This window comes from Saccopteryx leptura, chromosome 1 (assembly GCF_036850995.1).
Source record: "Saccopteryx leptura isolate mSacLep1 chromosome 1, mSacLep1_pri_phased_curated, whole genome shotgun sequence".
Lineage (NCBI taxonomy): Eukaryota > Metazoa > Chordata > Mammalia > Chiroptera > Emballonuridae > Saccopteryx > Saccopteryx leptura.
Window position 1 is genome coordinate 189,532,177 of NC_089503.1, and position 26,039 is coordinate 189,558,215.

The 26,039-nt window shown below is 36.0% G+C and overlaps 1 non-coding gene across 1 annotated transcript; it reads right to left on the reverse strand.

Moving 5' to 3' along the window:
- Positions 1 to 24,975: 24,975 nt before the first annotated feature.
- On the reverse strand, positions 24,976 to 25,051 carry TRNAV-AAC (transfer RNA valine (anticodon AAC)). Its single transcript has one exon. It is a non-coding gene; the product is annotated as a tRNA-Val (tRNA).
- Between the last annotated feature and the right edge of the window lie 988 nt (positions 25,052 to 26,039).

Sequence of the window (26,039 nt, forward strand, 5' to 3'; positions counted from 1 at the left end):
AAAGTTTGTGAGGACCTATTTTAAACTATGTACAAAAGTTGGAGCCCTACAATGTGTTCATTAAATTACAACAATTGCGAAGCATTTAATGAACTCTAATTTAGAGGTGGCAAAATCTCTGGTTTCCCTAACACATTTTAAAAATTAACTTTGTCATGAGTATAACATAAATAAATATAATCTCTGAATAAGCATACTCATTCCCAATGCCTACTGCAGTCTGTGCTGCGATGTGAGTGGTACCTACACTTGATACGTGCTCAATGAGTGCTTATTCAGACTGAAGTTATCTCCTAGAGAGACACCCAGGTGGGGTGGGTGACAGTCAGGAAAATGCTGTGTACAGAGATGTATGCTTTGTGGCATATTGATTGCTATGTCCAATCCATCTGAAGCTAAAGGGTACAGGAGACTACATCACCCTTAACATCTGGAGAGCTAAGAAGTAAATGTTAAGTCCCCAGAAAGAAAATAGTAAAACTCAGGTTTCAGGGACCATAAACTCATGGTTAACTGACAGGCATCTCTTCCTCTGTGTGTGTGTGTGTGTGTGTGTGTGTGTGTGTGTGTACAGGAGTTTGTGTACACACAATTATTGGATAAAAATCATTTAAAACATCTATCATCCTAATAACAAGTTCTCATTGCAAATTTCCAGTTGCTGCATTGTTAAAATAAACTGTTAAACTTCTCAGAGGAAAAAAATAAGATTATTCTTTTTTTTTTAACAAAGAGAGATAGAGAGTCAGAGAGAGGGATAGACAGGAACAGAGAGATGAGAAGCATCAATCATTAGTTTTTCGTTGCACATTGCGACACCTTAGTTGTTCATTGATTGCTTTCTCATATGTGCCTTGACCGCGGGCCTTCAGCAGACCGAGTAACCCCTTGCTCAAGCCAGCGACCTTGGGCTCAAGCTGGTGAGCTTTGCTCAAACCAGATGAGCCCACACTCACGCTGGTGACTTCGGGGGTCTCAAACCTGGGTTCTCTGCATCCCAGTTCGATGCTCTATCCACTGTGCCACCTCCTGCTCAGGCAAGATTATTCTTTAGCAGTGACTTTTGATCACTTCTTTGTGCAGGACTTAAGAACAACTGCCTGCTGGGCTCTGAATGAGTGTATCATGTTGGCTAAGAATTAGATCCTGCTGTAAGATTTTGTCAACCTGTGTCATTGTTTCAGGGGTCACATACGTGTTGTACACAGGTGCCGGGATCAAGAGCCTCTTTCATGAACAAAACCACTCGAGTCTCACTAGCAAGTGGTTGAGACTGCTTCTCTCTCTAATTGTACATGGAATAGACTTCAGCATGGCAGAAAGGGAGTCTGTGACAGAAGCACAGAAACGAGGTGGGTGATGGGGGAGACATAGAGCTGTAGCAAATCAGCATGAATATATTTTGATTCTGCCAAGTGCAGAGCATTACCTGCTGTCTCGAAATCATCAGGGTATGGAGAAGCTCTAGTTGAAGGCAGCTTTAAAAATTTATTATTGGACAGCCTGACCTGTGGTGGTGCAGTGGATAAAGTGTCAACCTGGAAACGCTGAGGTCGCCGGTTCAAAATCCTGGGCTTGTCTGGTCAAGGTACATATGGGAGTTGATGCTTTCTGCTCCTCCCCTCTTCTTTCTCTCCCCTCCCTAAAAATAAATAAAGACTTACAAAAGTTTTTAAAAAATTTATTATTGGACAAAGTGTCAGATCCAATCAGACTTATAGAAATTGCAGATCTAATCACTACCAAATTGTATACTAATACAAAGGACAAGGCAATTTTGAAAAGAGAAAAAACCATAGATGTATCAGAGACCAACACTGCAGGTCACCTTTCTTCTTCCATCACCAGTTATATTATTTCAAAATGAACCTGTGAGGGTCTGCTGGATGTCCTGCTTACACAAAAGGTCTCTTCTGGTATGGACCACTGCTTTCACTATCCACTCACCTAGACTAACCAGGAACATTCTTAAGGGCATCCATCAATACGGACTCTCCCACAGCCACACAGACAGTCATTCATGTTTTTCATGAGAATTTGACCATTACATTTTATTCTTCCCAGCAACTCCCTAGAAACAGAAAATAGACTGTAGACCTCTGCTAACCCTTTTCGTTCTAAACATAAAATACCTCTTACTCCTAAAAAGTTGAACATTCTCAATTTTTTCTTGTGAAATAACTATACAGACATAATAATTTTGAAAGTTACAAAAAATGTTGAAAAATAAAAGTGAAAAAACCTCACAATTTTACATCTAAGGTTAACTGCTGATAAACCTCTTCCTAAACTTTGTGTATGTATGACTGTGTGTGTGTGTAAACAATTTTTTTTTACTGTTTATCATAATCATTTTTTGAAACTCCCATGCAAATTTTCATGCTATAACTGTTCTAGTATGGGGCTATTATTTCATCTGTCACCATTTCCTCTGTTAAAATTTAGTTGGTTTTCAATATAACTTGTTTATATCACTTTTATATAAGTAATGAAGATTTTTAATCACTTGAAAATATTTGATTATTTTTATTTGATAAATTTCGGTATAAAATATGCATAATAGATGGATTTAAATTAGGCATTACAGAATGTTTTTAAATTTATACCAACAAAAGTATATGGTGATGCTATTCCCTTATACCTGCTTCACAGCTTCTTGTTATTGGAAATATATCAACTCTAGAGTGTTCATCTAATACTATTTTCCACTTATTTGAATAGTAGTATGTTCAAGTATTTTAAATATATATTTTAATTCTTATGTTTAAATAATGTGGATGATTATTTTATTCATGGTCTTTCCTAAGTTTCTTAAAGATGTTTCACCATTTTCATACCAATGTGAAGTAACACCTTATTTTTAATAATATGGAAATTGTAATACGTAATATTTTTAATATTGGCTATGTCTTTAAAATAGTATATTTAATAATAAAATTGTATGTGTATGATTAGTTGTTTATAACTATATGTTATATATATCATAAACTAATATATTTATCTAATAGTTATGGATACATTATATATTTTATATGACATAATTATACTTTATACAAAATATTAACTATGTATTATGTATGTGTTGGTAAATTATAGATTGAATAATTTATAAGCATTATTAATTTTATATTATACAAGGTGTAAGGCAAAGGTAGATTTATAGTTGTTTTATACAAAATAATATAATAATTAATAAATAATAATATGACAATAAAATTTCATGTACTCACAACTGTAAACCTACTTTTGCCCCATACTGTATATACTACATTAAATATATTGCTTTGAACAAAATTTGTATTTGTCAACTTCTTTGGTTACTATTTGGTTGATACATGGTGTTTTTTTGTATAAACATATTTCAAAACTTTTATACATTTAAATATATAATTTTATACTTTCTATGAATTTGTTTTTAAATAAGTCAAGTAGCTTACAAATATTTTCTTTAAATTATTTCATTGATTCATTTCTCATGTTGTCATTACTAATTCTTTGAAAGTGGTTTGACTGATATTACTACAGAAAATTTCCCAAAGTCATTATAGCATAGTTGTTAACTGAGTTGTTATACACACCATTCATAAGAGACTGTGCTCACCGTGGTAAACTCTTCCCTGTCACACACCTGTGCTTGTTCCTGAGCGTCCTCCATGTCACTGTCATTGGTGCAATATTTCTGCGGCTGGGTGACTGCTCTTCACTCTCTGTTGCCCCACCAGATGTCTCTGTGAGACATTGGGGACATGCTCTCCAGTGTGGCAATGTAGGAGTGGGAATGTGTGATCCAAGCGTCTGCAATAGAAAAGTCACAGATGGCCCCAGTGTGCAGGTGAGGACTGCATTAGTGCCATCTGTGGATTTGGTTCTGAGTCCACTTCCTCAGGGTGGCAATGCTCTTGGTTGTTGAAGTCTCCCAGCTCCAGGGGAAATACCATAAAGTGTGAGATGATCTGTTACTACTAGATAACACCATTGCTTGGATACAGTATCATTAAACTGTGCAGCTGGCTGTGTAGTGATCATTTTATCTCTGGACAAGATGTATAGGGGCTGAAATGACTTAACACTTTGGGAAGGTGATTTGGTAACAAATTCAGTTACAATGACCAAAAGGCCTCATAAGTCAACTCCATGCTGACTTGTTTAAAATCACGTTACATCAAATATTCCATAACTTACCTACTTTTCAAATACCTTCCAAGTTTGAATTCCTGTGAGGATGAACTTACATGGTTCCCGCCCTCCCCTCCCTTTAATCACTTTGAGGAATTAATTTAGTCAGCGAAAATACTATCAAATGTTGATACTGATGAAATATCAAGAACATAATTTTAAATGACTTTCAATACATTTGCAATATATATCAAACTTTGGTGCATATCCTGCTTTTCCTAAAATGTCACTTATGAAAACTGTAATTCCTGCATCAACTTTGTTAAGCGTCTCATTTGAGATTCTCTAGGTGAAGGTGGTATTAAGTGCCTTCTTGTGTTGTATTAGAAACATTTTTGAAATGTTTTATTACTTTTAGATCATAGAAGATATATATTTCTCACAGTGTAGCTAATTTTTATGGGACATTGTATTCTGGAAAAAAAATTTTATTTGGAACTAATTTTACCCAAGATCGGAGAGCAAATTAACTTTCTGATTAAAAGTCTCCTATTCATTTAAGTACTAGTCTGCCATTCTTTACATACACCCTCAGTCAGTAATCTTTGTGGAGTTTAATGGCCAGGAAATCTAAGCATGTAAAAACCTGAAGCAAACCATGACTATCATCTCGTTGATGTTTTTCTTTGTTTTATTTTGTTTTGTTTTTGAATGTGTGTGTGAGTGCAAGAGAGAGAGAGAGAGAGGGACAGTCAGGGATAGACAGACAGGATGGGAAAAGAAAGGGAAGAAAGGAATGGAGACAGAGAGACAGAACCAGACACAGAGATAGAGACAGATTTAGAGAACGAGAGACAGAGAGGAGAGAGAACAATTAGAATTGGAGCTGTTTGGTAAGATGAAGCAGAAAAGATACTTGTCACTAGTAATCCCCATGGCAATACAATTATTAATAAAGAATACTATAAGAATAAAATCTGTATTTTGTATACTCACAACTGTAAACCTATTTTTCCCATGCCCTGTATTGGATGATAATTGGAATCTAACTCTATAGTCTTAATGTATTTTTAAAACATTAATTTTTTTCAATACACTTATACAGGTTTTAATAGATTTATTCTAAGGTCATTTTTGGTGGATTTTTGGGCCTACATAAAAAACAACTTTTCATGAAATTGTTTTTTCTAATTGTAAGTTGATGGCATATTAAAATTAAATTTGTGATTTTCCCTATTCTTAATTATATTGTCAGAAATCATCTCTTTCCTTTTCAATTATCACACATTTTAGTATTTTTTCTTGTCTCCAGCACTTACTGGGACTTTTATTAAAATACTATAAGAACTGATAATAGGGGAAATCTTTCCCACATGTGCTGATATTAAGGGAATGTTTCTACCTTTTTACTCAGAAGTATGTTTTCTAGAGATTCATGAATGCTATTATCAGATTAACTTAAGTTATCAACTATTAATATTGTCTTAAGAGTTTATATCATGAGTGGATATTAAACTTATAGTATTTTATCTACATCAATTGGTATAATTTTGTTTTTCCTTTATTAAAACTTAAATAAAGTGAATTGGGTTTTTTCCTCCTTTTCTCTCTCTCTCTCTCTCTCTCTTTTTTTTTTTTTTTGTTTATTGATGTGACACTGGTTGACAGAATTATACAGGTTTCAAGTGCTAATTCCACAACACATCATCTGTGCACTGTGTTGTGTGTTCAGCACCTCAAGTCAAGTCTCTGTCCATCACCATTTTTTACCCCCTACCATCCTCCAACTCTGCCCCTCTCCCTGCAATCACCACACTGTTCTGTGTCCATGAGTTTTTACTTTCTTTTCTATTTTACTCTATCCTTCTACTCCCCACCCAGCACCCTAACACTCGTCAGCTGTCAGCCTGCTGTCTTGAGTCTGTCTCTATTTTCCTTGTTAGTGCATTTGTCCATTAGATTCCACATATGAATGTAATCCTATGGTATTTGTCTTTCTCTGACTGACTTATTTCATAAAGTGTATTATTTTAATCTGTGTTCCAACATTATCAACCAGTAATAAACCAAATAAGTAACGTTTTTAATTTTTGTACATTGCATGGACATTTGAGACATCTGTTCATTGAATGATAATGTACCATTCAGGATAATGCTCTCAGATCTCTATTTGTTTTTAAAAGGTCTAAATGGTCAGCCTACTGTATAATTTCATTGCTAGACATTTAGATTCCAATTAAGGTAAATATTAAATCCAGGAGAGGTCACACAGAGTCTAGGTCCGCAATCTCCTAACCAGCTGCAGACATACCGTGATGAATTAAGTACAGAGGAGTATGTGAAAGAGACCACCCAGGGTCACTGTTCCACTGCCCACCTTCATGTGGCCCTGACCATTTCCAGAGACAAGTGTCCTTCCAACAGGAAAATGCATGCCTCTCGTCCCATCCTAGATTAGTCTTCTTTTGCTCACACTAATAATCATGCTGGCCAGTTCTTTTTGAGACTATTTTTACAACTTTTATTTTTTTCTCATCATAAAATGGCTTTCTGATTGGTCCCAGTTAGCATATCCTAAAAAGAATGTCTTTTTAGTCACTCTTTAAAAAAAAAATGTTCCTCTCAAAATCTGCCTATTTTTAACATCAGAATCTTTATTGCTATGATAATTTGAGATCTGGAATGCAGGATTCTACCTTTAAAATTATGATATAGGTTGTCGTTTGTGTTTGGAATTTGAAAATAAAATAGAAATAGTAGAAAAAGTTCATATTTGAATCAATGATAATATTACATATAGATAATTACCATATATCCAGCAAATAATATTCTAGAAAATTTGTAAAATTAGTAAAAGCAAATAAGTATTCTTCATAAGACTTCTAAAGTGGTGTAACCAAGTGAAATATTTACATTCAGGACCGCACCAAGTCTTTTTATTATGTTTCTTGTATACTAAACCATTCTTCTGTGTCACAGAGCCTATAATGGTCCTGTCCAAAATAATTAGTGAGTAAATACAAATGAGCCACAATTTTCCTCTTGCAATCTTTCGTTAGTCACACATGTCACTGCCACATGAATTCTGCATAGGAGATGTGGCATTATTTGCAAGTTATTGGTGATGCAAGAAAAGCATTTTGTGCTTCTGTGGGACAGCGGTGCCGAGTTCTGTTCCTCTAGGATGCCCTGTGCTGCAGGTGAGAGAATGATTTCTCCCTCTGACCTTGGGAAGGAGGAGGCAGTTCTTGGTGGCTGACTCACATTCAGCTCTCCCACTGAATTCTCCAATATTCCTGTGACCATTACTAAGTTAAGCATGTCTGAAATTTATTATTTAACCATGTCATATCCATACTTATGGAAACTTCATTCTAGTTGTTTAGATAAAGAAAACAAAGTTATTAATAATAGCAATTTAAGAGAAAGCATTGAATAGCCCATGTGATACAGGAAGTCTAACATTTACTTTTGCAAAATACAACCAGCATGGGCTTTGGGATTTATAAAGAAATGGTATGCCTATCAATAACACTGTGGAACAAAATTTTTGTTGCATCCACAGAAACACTTGTTCTTACCTAATTCAAGAGTGCTGATCTCAAATTTTACATTAGTTTTTCTCTGTAAGCTACAGTTTTTTTTTTCAATTCAAGATTTTAGGTTTTCATCTTATTATAAAATTTTCAACATTTAGTTTAACATAATGAAGTTGAATATCTTCTTGGGCATCATCTTTGTGAAAATACAATAATTTATACAATGCAGTAAATACATTAATACACTAAAAGATATGATTGCATTAGAATTTGTCTACAATTTTGAAATAGAAAATATTAAAACACTTATTTTAATCATAAAATTTGCACAAAACTTATTTAAATTCTATTCAGGCAAAAATTTGCGTTTGTAGCTCTTGCGTTTGTGTACTTGTTGAGGACAAACTCGTTTGATGCTCCAGCAGTGGTCTGCTCATCACTAACAGCTCCAAGATTTTTGGGAAACTTATCAAAGTAACTGTTCAGGAAGTGAATCTTAATGCTCATGTTACATCCAATGTCGTGGAAAGCCAACAGCATCCTTTGAAACAGAAGTTCATAGTTTTCTGCTTTTTTGTTGCCAAGGAAGTTTTTTATAACTGCTAAAAAAGACTGCCATGCTGCTTTCTCCTCCTTATTCATCTTCCTGGCAAATTCTTTGTCATGTATGAGGGTTCGAATTTGTGGTCCATCAAATACACCTATTTTCATTTTCTTGAAAGACAAGGCAAGAAAAGCAGAAATAATATGTTGAAAGCATTTACTTTCTCTATTCAAAGCCTGAACAAACTGCTTCATTAAGCCAAGTTTGATGTGAAGTGGGAGGAAAATGATCCTGTCTCGATTAACTATAGGTTCATTCACAATATTTTGCATCTTTACTTCCAGAGCTTCACGTTTCAGCCACTCTTTCTGTGTCCAGTGTTTCTCTGAAGCTCGGCTGTCCGACAAACACAGAAAGCAGTATACTTCGTGAAACCTCTCTGTTGTCCTAACAGGAAATTTACCATTTTAAGATCCACACAAATGATCCAGTTATGCTCCTCATACTTCAGAAAGTAGAGGACAATTTTTATGTCATTCTAACTAAGTCATTCAATTCAGGTTGGCTAAACTGCTGAGGGCTTAATGACTGCTTGGCATCAGAAGAAGACCCTTCAGATTCTACAACCATTTCCTCAGGCATCTTATCAAAATACACTTGATCACCATGTTCACTTTCTTTGTCCTTAGAAGAAATAAAACCATTGAAAACCGGAACTGGGAGTGTCTTAGACTGTGGGATAGGTAGTATTGCTGAAGGAATAGTAGGATATGCAATCATAGGCTGTTTTTTCTTGCCAATGCCCTTTGTATGGATCAGACAGAAAAAACAGTCACTTCTGTGGTCCTTAGATTCACGCCAAACCATGGGAATACCAAAAGGCATTCCTTTGTGTTTTCCTTTTGTCCAGCCATGAAGCATTTTCTTATAATTATGACACACAATATGAGGAGCCCAATTCTTGTCTTGATCGCCAAGAGGAACTTGAAAATAGGCAATATATGCACATGTCACAAATGATGAAATATTGCACCTTTAATGTTGAAGTGTGTAACAGCCACATATATAACAGAAGGTATCAGGACTATTCTTACATTTATGCCTACTCGAAGAAGCCATGATTCAATTTTAATACAAAATAATAAGGTGTTTTTATCAGATAATAATTTTTTACATTTAAAAACAACTACAATTATGTAAAAGTGATGTTTATCAAACATTAATTGTCTTGTGGTTATGTTCAATCAAGAGTCACCCTTTAACTCCAATTTAGAAACCAATGCATGCCAGTAACTGTAACAAAAAGAAATTAATATTGCATAAAAACTAAAGCATGCACCAATAAATGGATTTCAGATTTGGAATCAGTGATGCAGAGATATATAGAAAGTTTTCTAAAACATCATGCAACAGAAAATGAGAAAATAAAAAGTGCTCCCCAGTATAATTGTAATGCCAGTGGCCAAGAACAAGCAGGTTCACATGTACTTGGGCCAACAGTAGAGGAACTGCAGAGCTGGAAAGTGTAGGGTCATTCCCATTTAATAAATTCTCACAATGGCGGACAAGCAAACAGGAAGGGGAAACCACTTCTTACAGCAGCAGGCAAGCAAACAGCAAAACAGCCCCTCACAGTGGCAGGCACGCAACCCGCAATCCACCCTGAAGTCAGCACCTGTAGCCTTACATAGACTATGCACATGTGGCTCTGCCATGTGCTCATGAATTAATCATGCAAAGTGCAAGCAAGCAAGCTTAACACAGCTGTTTTCCCTACAATAATTCTGTCTTAAAATTATAGACTCACATTTTCACAGATATGTTTGCTATATGTTCATTTTTTGTATAACCATTTTTATGATCTCCTTACCCCACTTTCAAATTCTGTTTTAGCAATCACAACATTGGTGCCATTGGCATTTTCCTGACCCAATATTGCTCTCTGCTGCAGTGCAGTAGTTCTTGTATATCTTCGCTGACAACTCTGTCCCCTGCAGTTGAAATGCCTATGATTCTGTCTTTGGCTCTAACTTCTCCCCCCACTCAAACTTCTGTGTTCATAGCCTGTGTTCAATCAGTTGCAGTTGAGCAAGTTGCTGTTCACAAAAATAAAATCATCAAAGTAAAAAATGCTTTTCATAAAAGAAGCTACAGTTGCCTTGGAATAACAGTAGAAAAAATGGTTTAACAAATACTGTTATAATTTTTCATTTTGTATTTTTCAAAAGTGGCTCACAGAACTCATCCCTCTTCTTGTGCCCATACTCACGCTTAGTCCCGATGCCTCCAATTTCCCATTTAGTCAATTGCTAGAAATTAATTAATATTAGGAAATGCTTCTCTTTTTTCTACCCTCAGTCTTGTTCCTTGTAGTTTGATTCTTAACAGGTACACTACTTCTTGAGGACACATTGGCAATATATAACAAATACTTCAAAAGAGAGCATAGCTCTTACCTTAAAAATCAGTATTATTAACATTTATCCTAAGAAAATAATCAAGAAATTCCAGCATGCTTATTAACAAGTAGTTTCTATTAGCTCCTTTTACCTCCCATATTTGTCATGAAATGAAAAAAATCCAAATTGTTTGACAACATGGCTGGTTCTTGAGAATATCATGCTAAACAAGGTAAATTAGATGAAAAAATCAAGAACCATGTGATTTCATTTATTTGTGGGATTTGAAACTGAAAACAGTAAATAAAAAACCAAGACAAACAAACAAAAACTCACAGACACAGATAACAGCATGGTGGTTACCAGAGAAAAGGGGGATGAGCGAGGCAGCAAAAGTCAAAGAGGGTCAAATATATGGTGATATAAGGTGTTCATAACCTGTGAAGAATTGACTATGGGTGGTGAGCACACAATGGTACATATGATGGACCATAGAATTATACCTATATATTTTATTAACTAATGTCACCCAAATAAATTTAATTTAACATTTTTAAAATAAATTTAAATTTTAAATGGCATAACACATACAAAATAATATCTTGTTAATGCTTGCTTTAAAAATTGTGATGTGGTCCTGGCTGGTTTGCTCAGCTGGTTAGAGTCATCCTAAAATAACAAGACTGTGAGTTCAATCCCCAGTCAGGGCACATATGGGAAGAGACCAATAAACACACAACTAAGTGGAACAAGAAATGAATGCTTTCCTCTCTCTGTTTCTTTCTCTTTTCTCTATCTCTCTAAAATCAACTTTAAAAATTTGAACAAATATGAATACACAGACACACACACACTAACATGTGAAGATATCCTGTTGAGTTAATACAAAAGAATGGATTACAAAACTATTTATATTACACTCTTGTTTAAGAACATAAATTTATATAATATGCACATATATGAATAATTAGAATACGTTTACATAACTGTCAATATATATACACATATAGGGTTGTCAAAAATAGGTTTACAGTTGAAATACAAATAAATAATATAATAATTAATAAACAAATAATACAAGAATAAACTCTGTGTTTTGTGTACTTACAACTGTAAACCTTTTACACCCCATATGAAAAAGGCTAGAAAACATCATATATTTATGTATTATTGTTGCACTAAGTTTTAAAATTTTTTCAAGACTCAAACTGAAAGAAAATAGATGCTTCATTCAGGTAATAAGGAGAACATCCTACCTTAAGGAATTAAAGGGCTTCACAGAGAATAAAAGTACAGTTATCACCAGTCAGCCAGGTAATCAAAGTTCTTTTCCTTTGAGATGTAACCCATTTAAAGCAGTTATGTTTTGCTTGCAGAATTGTTGACTCAAAGAACAAATTTAGAGGGAGTTAGTTAGATCTTAACACCAGGGAGCAAGTAGTCAGTGTAAGTTCACAGCAGAAATGTGACAATGTTCCTGTTTATATCCCTGGGTTGTAGGCTTGTAGGTAATTTTAATTGTGTGCTTTATATTTCTTCATTTCCTGAATCGTTTTCAGAAATGTATGTGTTTTACAATAAAAAATTTTATATAATTATGCATCTCAATACACAGACTTAGTAGTTCTTCCTGTCCACACTACCCTTTCTATGGGATTGTGGGTTACCAGAGCCTATGAGTCACTGGTGGAACTTAGTAGGTTTGCGCTGGTTCAGCAGAACCGATACCTAATTTTTTGTTAAGTTTGGTGAACCAGTTATTGAAATGGCACTTGTAATCAGTGTTCTCTCTGAGGTGGGTGCTTGGCAGCCGCCCAACATGGAAATCACAAATTTACATTCCTTACTCTTTTTTTAATGTTTATCTACACAACAGGGTATTCTAAGCACCCATAGTAATGTTCATTCCATTCATAGGTGGAAAAAATTGCAAGTGAGAATGCCAATCAAGAAGCAATATGGAAATACCTTAAAAACTGGTTTCATTGTTTTTTGTCAGTTATTATTTAATATTTTAATTAATATTTTAAAATTCTTTCTTGTAACATAATCTAGTTTTGTGTACTGTACTCTTATTTTTCTTATTTAAGCATTAAATGCATGAAATAATAAACTACCTGTTGATATATATATATATATATATATATATATATATATATATATATTATATTTATAATGGTCATTAGAGCAGAGAACCACTTGTTAAATTATTTGAATCACACCACCATTGGTTCTATGTGGTTAATTCTGTGTTTTTTGCCACTTTAGTAAAAGTGAAATTCTTTCATACTTTTCATATCTTTCCACAAGTGAAGTCCAATATCGAGATTTACACAAAGCACTTACCACAGGATGCCTTCATGGATTTCTAGAAGAAATTTCTTCTTATTCTGAAATTTAGAAGCTTGTTGTTTCTCATCTAACGAAATAAACCCTTATATAGTAGCATGAAGTATGAGTGCATTTTGCAGTCACTTCTATATGTCCTTCCTATCTTCCTCAAGGGTCATGTTTTCTTAACCTCCACTTTTTCTTTACATAGTTTAATAGTCCTTTAATAAATACTCAGTGAATAACTGAGTTATGAAAGTAATAATAATGATTACATTATATTATTTCACAATAAATTAATAGTATGTGAACACAGAATGGAATGAATTACTCTAGTCTGTGCTCCTGCCAGAAAGTAAAGTTTCTGTTTTTCTCTTTTTTGATCCAGTTTTCTGGTCTGTAAGTATTAGGACATCAGAGCAGGATGCAGAGGCCCTATGGGCAAGATCCTGGTCTGCTGGGACCCTGTGTTCTGGAATCACCAAGAACTTGAACCACCCAGTTTGCCTACCCAGACCATCATAGGAATAATGACTATATTTGTAGATTATAGTGCCACTATTATCTGAAATTTTCAGTCTCTTCTAGCCAAGTCTAGACTAACATATAGAACGAAAGAAAGAAAAACAAGTAAAAAACTAGAATTTGCCTTTGCAAGAAGAATGGAAGGTAGTACAACTGTTAGTACAGAAATACATTTCAGTATATTGTAGGGGTTTTAATTTTACATGTGAACATTATTCTAAAATTTCGCATTCCCTAGATTCTCTGTAAAAAAAGAAATAGGATTAATTCAGTCTTATGTCCTTATAAGTGAATAGTAACTGCTATTTATTTTGGGAAAAAATTGACTGGCACAGCTTCACCAATTAAAAAGAATATGTGAGTTTTAACAACAAAAATTAATTTGTAGAAAAATTCAGTTTTCTGCATAATTTAGACATTAACGATGAAAATTGCTTTCCTATTACTCTCAGATTTAAAAATGGATTATAGCAGATGACCTCAGAGTAATGGCGTGGTAGGAAACGAACTGATAAATCTCCCCCAAAACTCAACAAGATCTTCAACCAGAAACAGAAAAACCTATCCTTGGAGTCTCCAGATGTTTCGCAATACACCCAAAGGTATGGTCGAGCGAAAAATTGGCTAAATATATAATCAAACCCTGAAGGAAATAGGGAGTAAGAAATGCTCCGCCTTCCTCACTAACCTAAATAGGGCTGCTTTCACTGGGAACTGAGAGTATAGAAACTGAGGCGAGCAAAGGGGGTGTATAGATCCAGGCCATGGCACAAACAGCCGAAACAGGCTGTGGCACGGAGATCCAAGCTGAGGAAAACCTGTGCCTGTAGCAATCCAGTCAATACAAGCTAACACTCGCACCAAACCCAGACAAAGAAAGACAAGTGAGGCAGCCACTTTCCCTGATCTCCTGGTCGGTGCGCGCAGATAGTGGGTGAGAGATTCCTTCGAAAGCTCCGGGAGTGGACGCCCGTGTTATCCCACACAGAGGCAGAGTCAGAGGCCTTTGTGTGGGCCGAAAGTGGAATCTCCAGGACGCCCCAGTGTCCTGAAAAAGCCACACATGGGAAGGGAGCGAGAGCCAATTCCAATGCTAGAACTTTTCCGTGCGGGCGGGGGTTTCACTCAAAGTGTGAGGTGGCTGGCCTCATATCCTGGTCGGCGCGCACAGAGAGTGGGCAAGATATTCCTCTGAGCGCCTCAGCAGTGGGCGCCCATGTTATCCCACAGAAGGGCAGAGTCAGGGGCCTTTGTGTGGGCTGAAAGCAGAATCTCGGGCCGCCCAAGCGCCCTAAAAAAGCCGTGCACGGGGAGGGAGCGAGAGCCAATTCCAACGCTGGAACTTTTCCGTGCAGGCAGGGGTTTCAATCAGAGTGTGAGACTGCCAGCCTGATATCCTGATCTGTGCACAGATAGTGAGTGAGAGTTTCCTCCAAGCACCCCGGGAGTGGGTGCCCGCCAATGTTACCAATCAGAATGGCAGAGCTAGAGGTCTTTGAGTGGGCGGAAGCCCCGCCTGATTATGCTAGCAGCTTTGACTGACTGAGCCTTACCCAGTGCCCTGTGCTGAGTGGGAATAGAGTGGGGAGTTGCCAGCTCTTTGAGCCTCTTACTATCCAGGCAGAGGCAGCAGCAACCCCATAGCTGGATTATCAGGCTACTAATTGAGGAAGGAAAGACTAGGAGAGAGGCTCTGGGAACACGAACTCTCTCACTGTCAGAGCCTACAAATGCTAATGAGCCTCGACTGCCAATGAGACTGAAGCACAATACATGACATCACCAGAGACTTATCAACTGCAAACCTCTACCTAAGCGTGCCAAAGGGGCAGAACCCGGGGTACAGAGTCACCGACCAGGAAGAGGGAGAGAAAAGAAAAAGCAAGAAGATAACCTCTCAAAATCAAGAATAATCTGCAGACTTTATAACCTATCCCATTTTATTATATTTGTTCATTTCTTTCTCTTATCTTCATTCTTGATTTTTTTTTTCCTCCTCCAATTTGGTCGTTTAATTCTCTACCAGTCTTACTCTCTCCTCTCCTTGAACTACACTACCCATAAGTGTTACATCTCCCATTATCTTTTCTTTCCTCTTCCTTTCTCTCTATGTGGGTTGCACTCCAAAACACTTAACTCTCTCTCTCTCTCTATCCTTTTTTTTCTTTTTTCTTCTTTTAGTGGTACCCTCTTTTTTTTCTCTCTCTCTTTCTTTTCTCCCTCTATATTAGTTTCTTCCTTTCTTTTTTACGTCTCCTCTCATTCAAACCTCAATAACGAACAAATTATCTTATCTGGGAGTCAAACTTATGTTTGTGGCATTTTGGCGTTTTTTTTACTTTACCTTTTTAACTCACTAGCAGTGCTCCCATCCCTGGCTCTCCATTTTATCTAGTTCTTGTTTCACTAAATACAATAGTGATTTTTTAATTTGTCCCCCCATTTTCCTGTTTCCCTCTTATTTCTCTCATCATAACTCTTAGTCAACCAACACCTAAAAGCAAATCATTTTATTCTTGACCCAAATTTTTTTCTTATTTGTTTTTTGTGGGTCCATAACCCCCTTTTTTTTCTTTTTTTTTATATTTTTTCCCCTTATTACTACTCCCAAATTTAGGCCCTCCATTACAAGCACTGTTTATTCTATTTAGTACAATATAATTCAGAGTTTAACACAAGATTTTCTCAATAAAGAGGAGAGAGGAGAGGAGAAAAAAAAGGAGGAGGGGAATAATTTCCTTTTTTTAAATTTTTATTTTATTTTATTTTTCTTTAATTATTTTTTTTAAAAAAATAACTCTTTTCGAGTTTTTATTTTTTTAACTTTTTCTTCTTTATTAAATCTCATTAATACTATCAACAAAACCACCCTCAGATGCCATTTAGGAAGAGAAAATGGAATATCATGGATCCAAAAGAAAGAGAGGTAACACAGATAGATGAGGAAAAATCTATGGAGAAAAAATTTAATATATTGGAAACCTTGGAGTTAAATGAAAGAGAATTTAAAACAGAAATCCTAAAAATACTCAGAGATATACAAGAAAACACAGAAAGGCAATTTAGGGAGCTCAGAAAACAATTGAATGAACACAAAGAATATATTTCCAAGGAAATTGAAAGTATAAAAACAAATCAAACAGAGATGAAAAACTCAATTCACGAGCTGAGAAACAAGGTAACAAGCTTAGCTAATAGGCCAGATAGAAGATAAGATTAGTGAAACAGAAGACAAGCAACTTGAGGCACAACAAAGAGAAGAAGAAAAGACTCAAAAATTTAAAAAAATGAGATAGCCCTACAAAAATTATCTGACTCCATCAAAAAGAATAACATAAGAATAATAGGTATATCAGAGGAGGAAGAGAGAGAAAATGGAATGGAGAACATACTCAAACAAATAATAGATAGGAACTTCCCAAGCCTGTGGAAAGAACTAAAGCCTCAAATTCAAGAAGCAAACAGAATTTTGAGTTTTCTTAACCCCAACAATCCTACTCCAAGGCACATCATAATGAAATTGGCACAAACCAACAGCAAAGAAAAAATTCTCAAGGCAGTAAGGGAAAAGAAGAATACAACATATAAAGGAAGGCCCATTAGATTATCATCCGATTTCTCAACAGAAACTCTATAAGCTAGAAGAGAGTGGAACCCAATATTTAAAGTCCTGAAAGAGAGGAACTTTCAGCCACAAATACTATACCCATCAAAGGTATCCTTCAAATATGAAGGAGAAATAAAAATATTCACAGACACAGAAAAGATGAGGGAAAGTATCATCAGAAAACCCCTACTCCAGGAAAAACTAAAGGGGGTTCTCCAATCAGATACAAAAAACAAAAAAAAAAACAAAGCCACAAGTAAATGCTTTAAGAAGATCACAATAAAACCAAATTTAAACTGTGACAACAACAAAAAAAAGGGGGGGAGAGCATGGAGATTAACAGTAGCAAAGAACAATGGAGTGCAAAAGTACTCACAAAATAGTGCACTACAATGAACAGGGTAGGAACCCTTTTCATTACTTAAAGGTAACCACCATTGAAAAAACCACCAGAAGTACATGATTTAAAAAAGATAGCAACAGAGAAAAGATGTATGGAATACAACCAAATAAAAACAAAATATAGAAAAACGAAAGAGAAGGATCATACAAGACACAAAACTAACAGAAAGCAATTTATAAAATGGAAATAGGAAACTCACAAGTGATAATAATTACACTAAATGTAAATGGAACAAACTCACCAATAAAAATGCACAGAGTAGCAGAATGGATTAAAAAAGAAAATCCAACTGCATGCTGACTACAAGAAACTCATCTAAGTAACAAGGATAAAAACAAATTCAAAGTGAAAGGCTGGAAAACAATACTCCAAGCAAATAATATCCAAAAAAAAAAGCAGGTGTAGCAATACTCATATCTGATAATGCTGACTACAAGACAGCAAAAGTACTCAGAGACAAAAATGGCCATTTCATAATGGCTAAGGGGACACTGAATCAAGAAGACATAACAATTCTTAATATATATGCACCAAACCAAGGAGCACCAAAATATATAAAACAGTTACTTATTGACCTTAAAACAAAAACTGACAAAAATACAATCTTACTTGGAGACCTGAATACACCGCTGACGGCTCTAGATCGGTCATCCAAACAGAGAATCAACAAAGATATAGTGGCCTTAAACAAAACACTAGAGCACCTGGATATGATAGACATCTACAGGACATTTTATCCCAAAGTGACTGTGTATACATTTTTCTCCAGTGTACATGGATCATTCTCAAGAATTGACCATATGTTGGGCCACAAAAACAACATCAGCAAATTCAGAAAAATCGAAGTTGTACCAAGCATATTTTCTGATCATAAAGCCTTGAAACTAGAATTCAACTGCAAAAAAAGAGGAAAAAAACCCCACAAAAATGTGGAAACTAAACAACATACTTTTGAAAAATGAATGGGTCAAAGAAGAAATAAATGAAGAGATCAAAAGATATATACAGTCTAATGAAAATGACAATACGACATATCAGAATCTATGGGATGCAGCAAAAGCAATTATAAGAGGGAAGTTCATATCACTTCAGGCATATATGAACAAACAAGAGGGGGCCCAAGCAAACCACTTAACTTCACACCTTAAGGAACTAGAAAAAGAAGAACAAAGACAACCCAAAAGCAGCCAAAGAAAGGAGATAATAAAAATCAGAGCAGAAAAAAATGAAATAGAGAAGAGAAAAACTATGGAAAAAATTAATAGAACAAGGAGCTGGTTCTTTGAAAAGATCAACAAAATTGACAAACCCTTGGCAAGACTTACCAAGGAAAAAAGAGAAAGAACTCATATAAACAAAATCCAAAATGAAAGAGGAGAAATCACCACGGACACCGTAGATATACAAAGAATTATTGTAGAATACTATAAAAAACTTTATGCCACTAAATTCAACAACCTAGAAGAAATGGATGAATTCCTAGAAAAATACAACCTTCCTAGACTGAGTCAAGAAGAAGCAGAAAGCCTAAACAAACCTATTAGTAGAGAAGAAATAGAAAAAAACATTAACAACCTCTCCAAAAATAAAAGTCCAGGCCCAGACGGCTATAACAGCAAATTTTATCAAACATTCAAAGAAGACTTGGTTCCTATTCTACTGAAAGTCTTCCAAAAAATTGAAGAAGAAGCAATACTTCCAAACACATTTTATGAGGCCAACATAACCCTCATACCAAAACCAGGCAAGGATGGCACAAAAAGAGAAAACTACAGACCAATATCTCTAATGAATACAGATACTAAAATACTAAACAAAATACTAGCAAATCAAATTCAACAACATATTAAAAAAATAATACATCATGATCAAGTGGGATTCATCCCAGAATCTCAAGGATGGTTCAACATACGTAAAACGGTTAACGTAATACACCATATCAACAAAACAAAGAACAAAAACCACATGATCTTATCAATAGACACAGAAAAGGCTTTCAATAAAATACAACACACTTTTATGTTTAAGACTCTCAACAAAATGCGTATAGAAGGAAAATATCTCAACATGATAAAGGCCATATATGATAGACCATCAGCTAACATCATATTAAATGGCACAAAACTGAAGGCTTTCCCCCTTAAATCAGGAAGAAGACAGGGTTGTCCACTCTCCACTCTTATTTAATGTGGTACTAGGGTTTCTAGCCAGAGCAATCAGACAAGACAAAGAAATAAAAGGCATCCATATTGGAAAAGAAGAAGTAAAGGTATCACTTTTTTCAGATGATATGATCCTATACATCGAAACCCCCAAAGAATCCACAAAAAGACTACTAGAAACAATAAACCAATACAGTAAGGTCACAGGATACAAAATTAACATACAGAAGTCAATAGCCTTTCTATATGCCAACAATGAAACATTTGAGAACGAACTCAAAAGAATCATCCCCTTCACAATTGCAACAAAAAAAAATATAATATGTAGGAATAAACATAACAAAAAATGTAAAGGACTTATATAATGAAAACTATAAACCATTGTTAAGGGAAATCAAAAAAGATATAATGAGATGGAAGAATATTCCTTGTTCTTGGTTAGAAAGAATAAATATAATCACGATGGCCATATTATCCAAAGCAATATACAAATTTAATGCAATTCCCATCAAAATTCCAATGACATTTTTTAAAGAAATGGAGCAAAAAAATCATCAGATTTATATGAATGTATAAAAACCCTGAATAGCCAACGCAATCCTAAAGAAAAAGAATGATGCTGGGGGCATTACAATATCTGACTTCAAACTATATTATAGGGCCACGACAATCAAAACAGCATGGTATTGGCAGAAAAATAGGAACTCAGAACAATGGAACAGAATAGAAAACCCAGAAATAAAACCACATATATATAGTCAAATAATTTTTGATAAAGGGGCCAACAACACATAATGGAGAAAAGAAAGCCTCTTCAATAAATGGTGCTGGGAAAACTGGAAAGCCACATGCAAAAGAATGAAACTGAACTACAGTTTGTCCCCCTGTACTAAAATTAACTAAAAATGGATCAAAGATCTAAACATAAGACCTGAAACAATAAAGTACATAGAAGAAGCCATAGGTACTAAACTCATGGACCTGGGTTTTAAAGAGCATTTTATGAATTTGACTCCATAGGCAAGAGAAGTGTAGGCAACAATTAATGAATGAAACTACATCAGACTAAGAAGTTTTTGCTCAGCAAAAAAACTGATAACAAAATAAACAGACAGCCAACTAAATGGGAAATGATATTTTCAAACAACAGCTCAGATAAGGGCCTAATATCCAAAATATACAAAGAACTCATAAAACTCAACAACAAACAAACAAACAATTCAATAAAAAAATGGGAAGAGGACATGAACAGACACTTCTCCCAGGAAGAAATACAAATGGCCAACAGATATATGAAAAGATGCTCATCTGCGTTAGTTATTAGAGAAATGCAAATCAAAACTGCAATGAGATACCACCTCATACCTGTTAGATTAGCTAGTATTAACAAGACAGGTAATAGCAAATGTTGGAGAGGCTGTGGAGAAAAAGGAACCCTCATACACTGTTTGTGGGAATGTAAATTAGTACAACCATTATGGAAGAAAGTATGGTGGTTCCTCAAAAAACTGAAAATAGAACTACCTTATGACCCAGCAATCCCTCTACTCGGTATATACCCCAAAATCTCAGAAGCATTGATACATAAAGACACATGCAGCCCCATGTTCATTGTAGCATTGTTCACAGTGGCCAGGACATGGAAACAACCAAAAAGCCTGTCAAAAGATGACTGGATAAAGAAGATGTGGCACATATACACTATGGAATACTACTTAGTCATAAGAAATGATGACATCAGATCATTTACTGCAAAATGGTGGGAACTTGATAACATTATACAAAGTGAAATAAGTAAATCAGAAAAAAACAGCAATTGCATTACTCCATACGTATGTGGGACATAAAAGTGAGACTAAGAGACATTGATAAGAGTGTGGTGCTTATGGGGGGAGGGGGGAGAGGGAGAGGGAAAGGGGGAGGGGGAGGGGCACAAAGAAAACTAGATAGAAGGTGACAGAGGACAATCTGACTTTGGGTGATGGGTATGCAACATAACTGAATGACAAGATAACCTGGACATGTTATCTTTGAATATATGTATCCTGATTTATTGATTTCGCCCCATTAAAAAAATAAAATTATTAAAAAATAAAAAATAAAAAAGTAAAAATGGATTATGTAGTAAAAAAAACAAAACAAAACAAATCAGAGACAAAATGTGCAATACCTGAAGAACAAGGAAGTTCAAAAGTGTAGATTCTTAAAGAATGTAGGTGCTTAATGGAAATCAAGCCTCATTAACTCGTTAGCATGCTTTCTGCACACACACCTACACTCCACAAAGCAAGCTTCATAGGGAGTGGTTTTTTGCAGTAAATACTTGTTCAGAAATTTCCTAACAAAACAGACTAAGTTTGGGGTAGTTCAATGTGTTCTACTTTATTGAAACTTCTTCAGAGTGTGCTTTGATGTTTTAGAAGGCTTATATTCATAAAGTATGCATGTTTCTCCAAGGCAGAAATCAGATGAGTGCAGTTTTTATCATTTAACTCCTTGCACAGTTCAATGCCATTCATAGTTGGTTAATTTCAGTGCAACAGACAAGGGCACAATTAATTTGAGTTATATAATATAACCACCTTACCGTTGCCATATGCGAGGTTTGTTTTCTATATCTACTTTTTATCCCATTGAGATTTATAGGTGAATTAGGTCTTCCTCATTATGGTAGGAGCTCCCTGAGGCTGAGAGGCTATCTTTGGTTTTCCTTCAGTACCTTGACCACTGCTTACACAGTGAATGCCACATTGAGCCAACTTTTTTCTGAAGCAGAATTGCGACTAAAAATGAAGAAACAAAGTCCAACACCTGAGACTGAATAATTTGCAAACCCTCTAAGCAGAAATTTTTGCTGAGTGGGCTCCCAGGTGGCTGATTCTTATCACCTCTGAGCAGGCTTTTATCTCTAGTTCAGTGTAGGTGGCAAAAAATGCCACTCCTGGGGGTTAGCACATGTGGGTGTGAGGGCACCAGGCAGTCACAAGCCATGTCCTTTAGGACCTCTGATTATCTGAGTCAGGCCTGGTGGCCAGTATTAGAACATCATCTCTCTAGTGTGGTCTACAAACTCCAATAGGCGCTGCAGAGCTGCTCGCTGGGGAAGATGGCCCAGAGGAGATGATCACCAGCATTTATACATCACACACGTCACAGTGGGTGCTGCTTAAGGGAGAGACAACTAAACAGATAACAAAATAAAACTGTTTAAAGAAGAAGTTTTAGTTTACGATGAGCAAACTTGCTTCCTATGTTTCTCAGTCCATGTGGTAGGGAGTGGCTTTATCACATAGTTCAAGATTTGCACCTCCGGTGAGGAGAGCAGACCCAGCCTAATATATGACACTCTAATCCCGAATGTTGGAAGTCATTTAAATCAAGTGCCCATCCCTCGACCCTTCTCTTGTGGGCAGGTAGTGGGTTCAGGGTATACACTGTGGCTACTTCCACTGAAACATTAGGAAAAGGGTAGGAGGCAAGATCCCAGAGAGTAATGACAATCTACAGATGAGGACAATGGGGTCAGAGGGCAATAAGAATAGATATTGGGCATTCATACCAGTCTTTCTCCACAAACAAGAAATGGCCTCTTATTTGAAGAACAATTAAGTGTGCACATACCACACTTAATATCAAGTGAAAGCAGAGTAACCCAGAACTATAGTTTTCACAAGACCAATCTGATATTAAAGTAAGGAGGAGCTCAAAAATCTTTCTTAGCCTAATTTAAACTTTTTCCTTGATAGAAGCCATGTCGTATACCTCAAACCTTTGAAATGTTGAAACAGGGCAAAATAATCTTTAGACTGGGCCAGAAGCAACCTTGTGCTTCAAAGAACTGTTTGCAAGGATAACAAAAAAGCATAGGCTATGACTACTGGACTGATGACTGCTGGACTGAAAGTTAACAACGTACTTTAGAACTAGCCCCACTGTGTTATCTGCATCAACAGCAATGCCTTCTTCCGTCTATGAATACCATTGTTCCCTTTGCTTTCTCATAAATACCCCTTGCCTTTGTCTCCAAATCAGAACAATATTTTAGCTGCTGGCTGAATTAATGATTTCTGAGCCACTGTTCTTACTGATCTCAATAAATGCTGCTGCCTCTCACTTTGAAAGGCCTTTTATTTTTAGGTTATCTATCTATCTATCTATCTATCTATCTATCTATCTATCTATCTATCTATCTATCATCTATCTATCTATCTATCATCTATCTATCTATTGAGGATAGCTATATCGATTTTTGTCTGTTTATAGGTATCTGTAAAATTTAGTTAATTCAATTTGTTTAGTAAATTAAATAACTAAACTTTATGGAGAGAAAGGAAAAAATTTATTATTCTTATGTGCATGATAACAAACATGGATGTCCGAGATAGCTTCTTCAAAATCAAAGTAATCCTCTAATTAAAAGTTGCCTATTTCATTTTAAATTTCTAAAGCAAATGAGCAGGTGCTAAAATGTCAGTCATCTTCTTTTAATACATTCACATTCTTTGTTTCCTAAGTTTGAAGTATTATCAAGATGAAGAAGCTTTTTTTAGCAACACTCAGAGGATTGGTGTTCAATTCTGGGTGATAATGCCAGCTCTCAATAGAGGGTTGCTACTTCCTTCCACTAATTCCTTTTGTAATAAACCACGTATCATTTTCATCTATTGTGCAAATTTAATTTTCTTTTAAGAAACACCAGAATTATCTAAATTAACACAAACATTTTAAGTGGAATACAATAAGCCATCAGAGAAATCATATTTTCTGAAAGTTTTGTTGTTGTTCAGATTTAAATTGAAATGAGAACTCTTTTTGGAACATATGCTAGGAATTGGACTAATTTTTTTCTTAATATTTAAAGATATTTGAAATATATTCTGTAGGGAGGAAGATTGTTTTGATTTTATTAAGTAGGACTTTTAAAAAGGAGACATGAAATGAGAATGTGCTGCTTTGAAGTAATGATTCTGTTTATAAATAGCTCTTTTGTGACTGTCCTTTCAACTCTAAATTTCTTAAAATTTTTTCATTTTTTTTTTTTTCATTTTTCTGAAGCTGGAAACAGGGAGAGACAGTCAGACAGACTCCCGCATGCACCCGACCAGGATCCACCCGGCACGTCCACCATGGGGCGGCACTCTGCCCACCAGGGGGCGATGCTCTGCCCATCCTGGGCGTCGCCATGTTGCGACCAGAGCCACTCTAGCGCCTGAGGCAGAGGCCACAGAGCCATCCCCAGCGCCCGGGCCATCTTTGCTCCAATGGAGCCTCGGCTGCGGGAGGGGAAGAGAGAGACAGAGAGGAAAGCGCAGCGGAGGGGTGGAGAAGCAAATGGGCGCTTCTCCTGTGTGCCCTGGCCGGGAATCAAACCCGGGTCCTCCGCACGTTAGGCCAACGCTCTACCGCTGAGCCAACTGGCCAGGGCTCAACTCTAAATTTCTTACATGGAATAGATGAGTGTTGTCTTATCTGAGTAGCAGTATGATTTTCTTTTCATTAATTTGTTGCAGAAACTCAGCAACTGCCATTAGCAAGTACTTGGATTTGAGGTTCACACCTCACCTAGACTTTCTCGCTGGGCCCTTCTGCTGCCTGGTGCAGCATTTATAGGTTGTTTCATAAAGAACTGCATGGGACAGACTAATCAAGCATGCTTGCTGAGTCTACAGACTCCTGTATCCTAGGTTAGGGACCTCATGTTAGAGTTCCTCTGCCTAAAAATGACAGGTGAATTTTTAAGAACTCCCCACATGATTTTCTGAATAATGAATTTTGAGACTCCCTGCATTTATGAATAGAATCTGAATGTCAGATTTTTGTGAACTTGAAAGATCTATGTGGTCCTGGCTGGTTGGTTCAGTGGATAGAGCATTAGCCAGGCATACGGACTACTTGAATTCAATACTCAGTCAGGGCACACAGGAGAAGCGACCATCTGCTTTTCTCTCCCTCCCATTTCTCTCCCTCTTCCCCTCCTGCAGCCAGTGGCTTCATTGGTTTGAGCATTGGCCCTGGGCACTGAGGATGGCTAAGTTGATTCGAGCATCAGCCCCAGACAGGGGTTGCTGGGTGCATCGTGTAAGGGCACATGCAGGAGTCTGTCTCAATATCTCCCCTCATCTCACAAAACAAACAAACAAACAAACAAAAAACTATGAAAATGGTTCATTTAATCAAATTCTTACTTGTTATACTTTACTAATAAAAGGTGTTCATCTAATTTAATTCAGGGTCAGACTTATATAAACACTTGATACTTATACCCTCAGAAAAATATTAATCTAAGTGCAAGAAATTGGAAGATTGGGCATTTTTATTTGAGTAGTGAGTTTATTATATAGCCACTCTTTATTGGAGAAATATCCTCAAACTATTTAGTAATTATATGAGTTGCATATTTTACTATTTTTGTC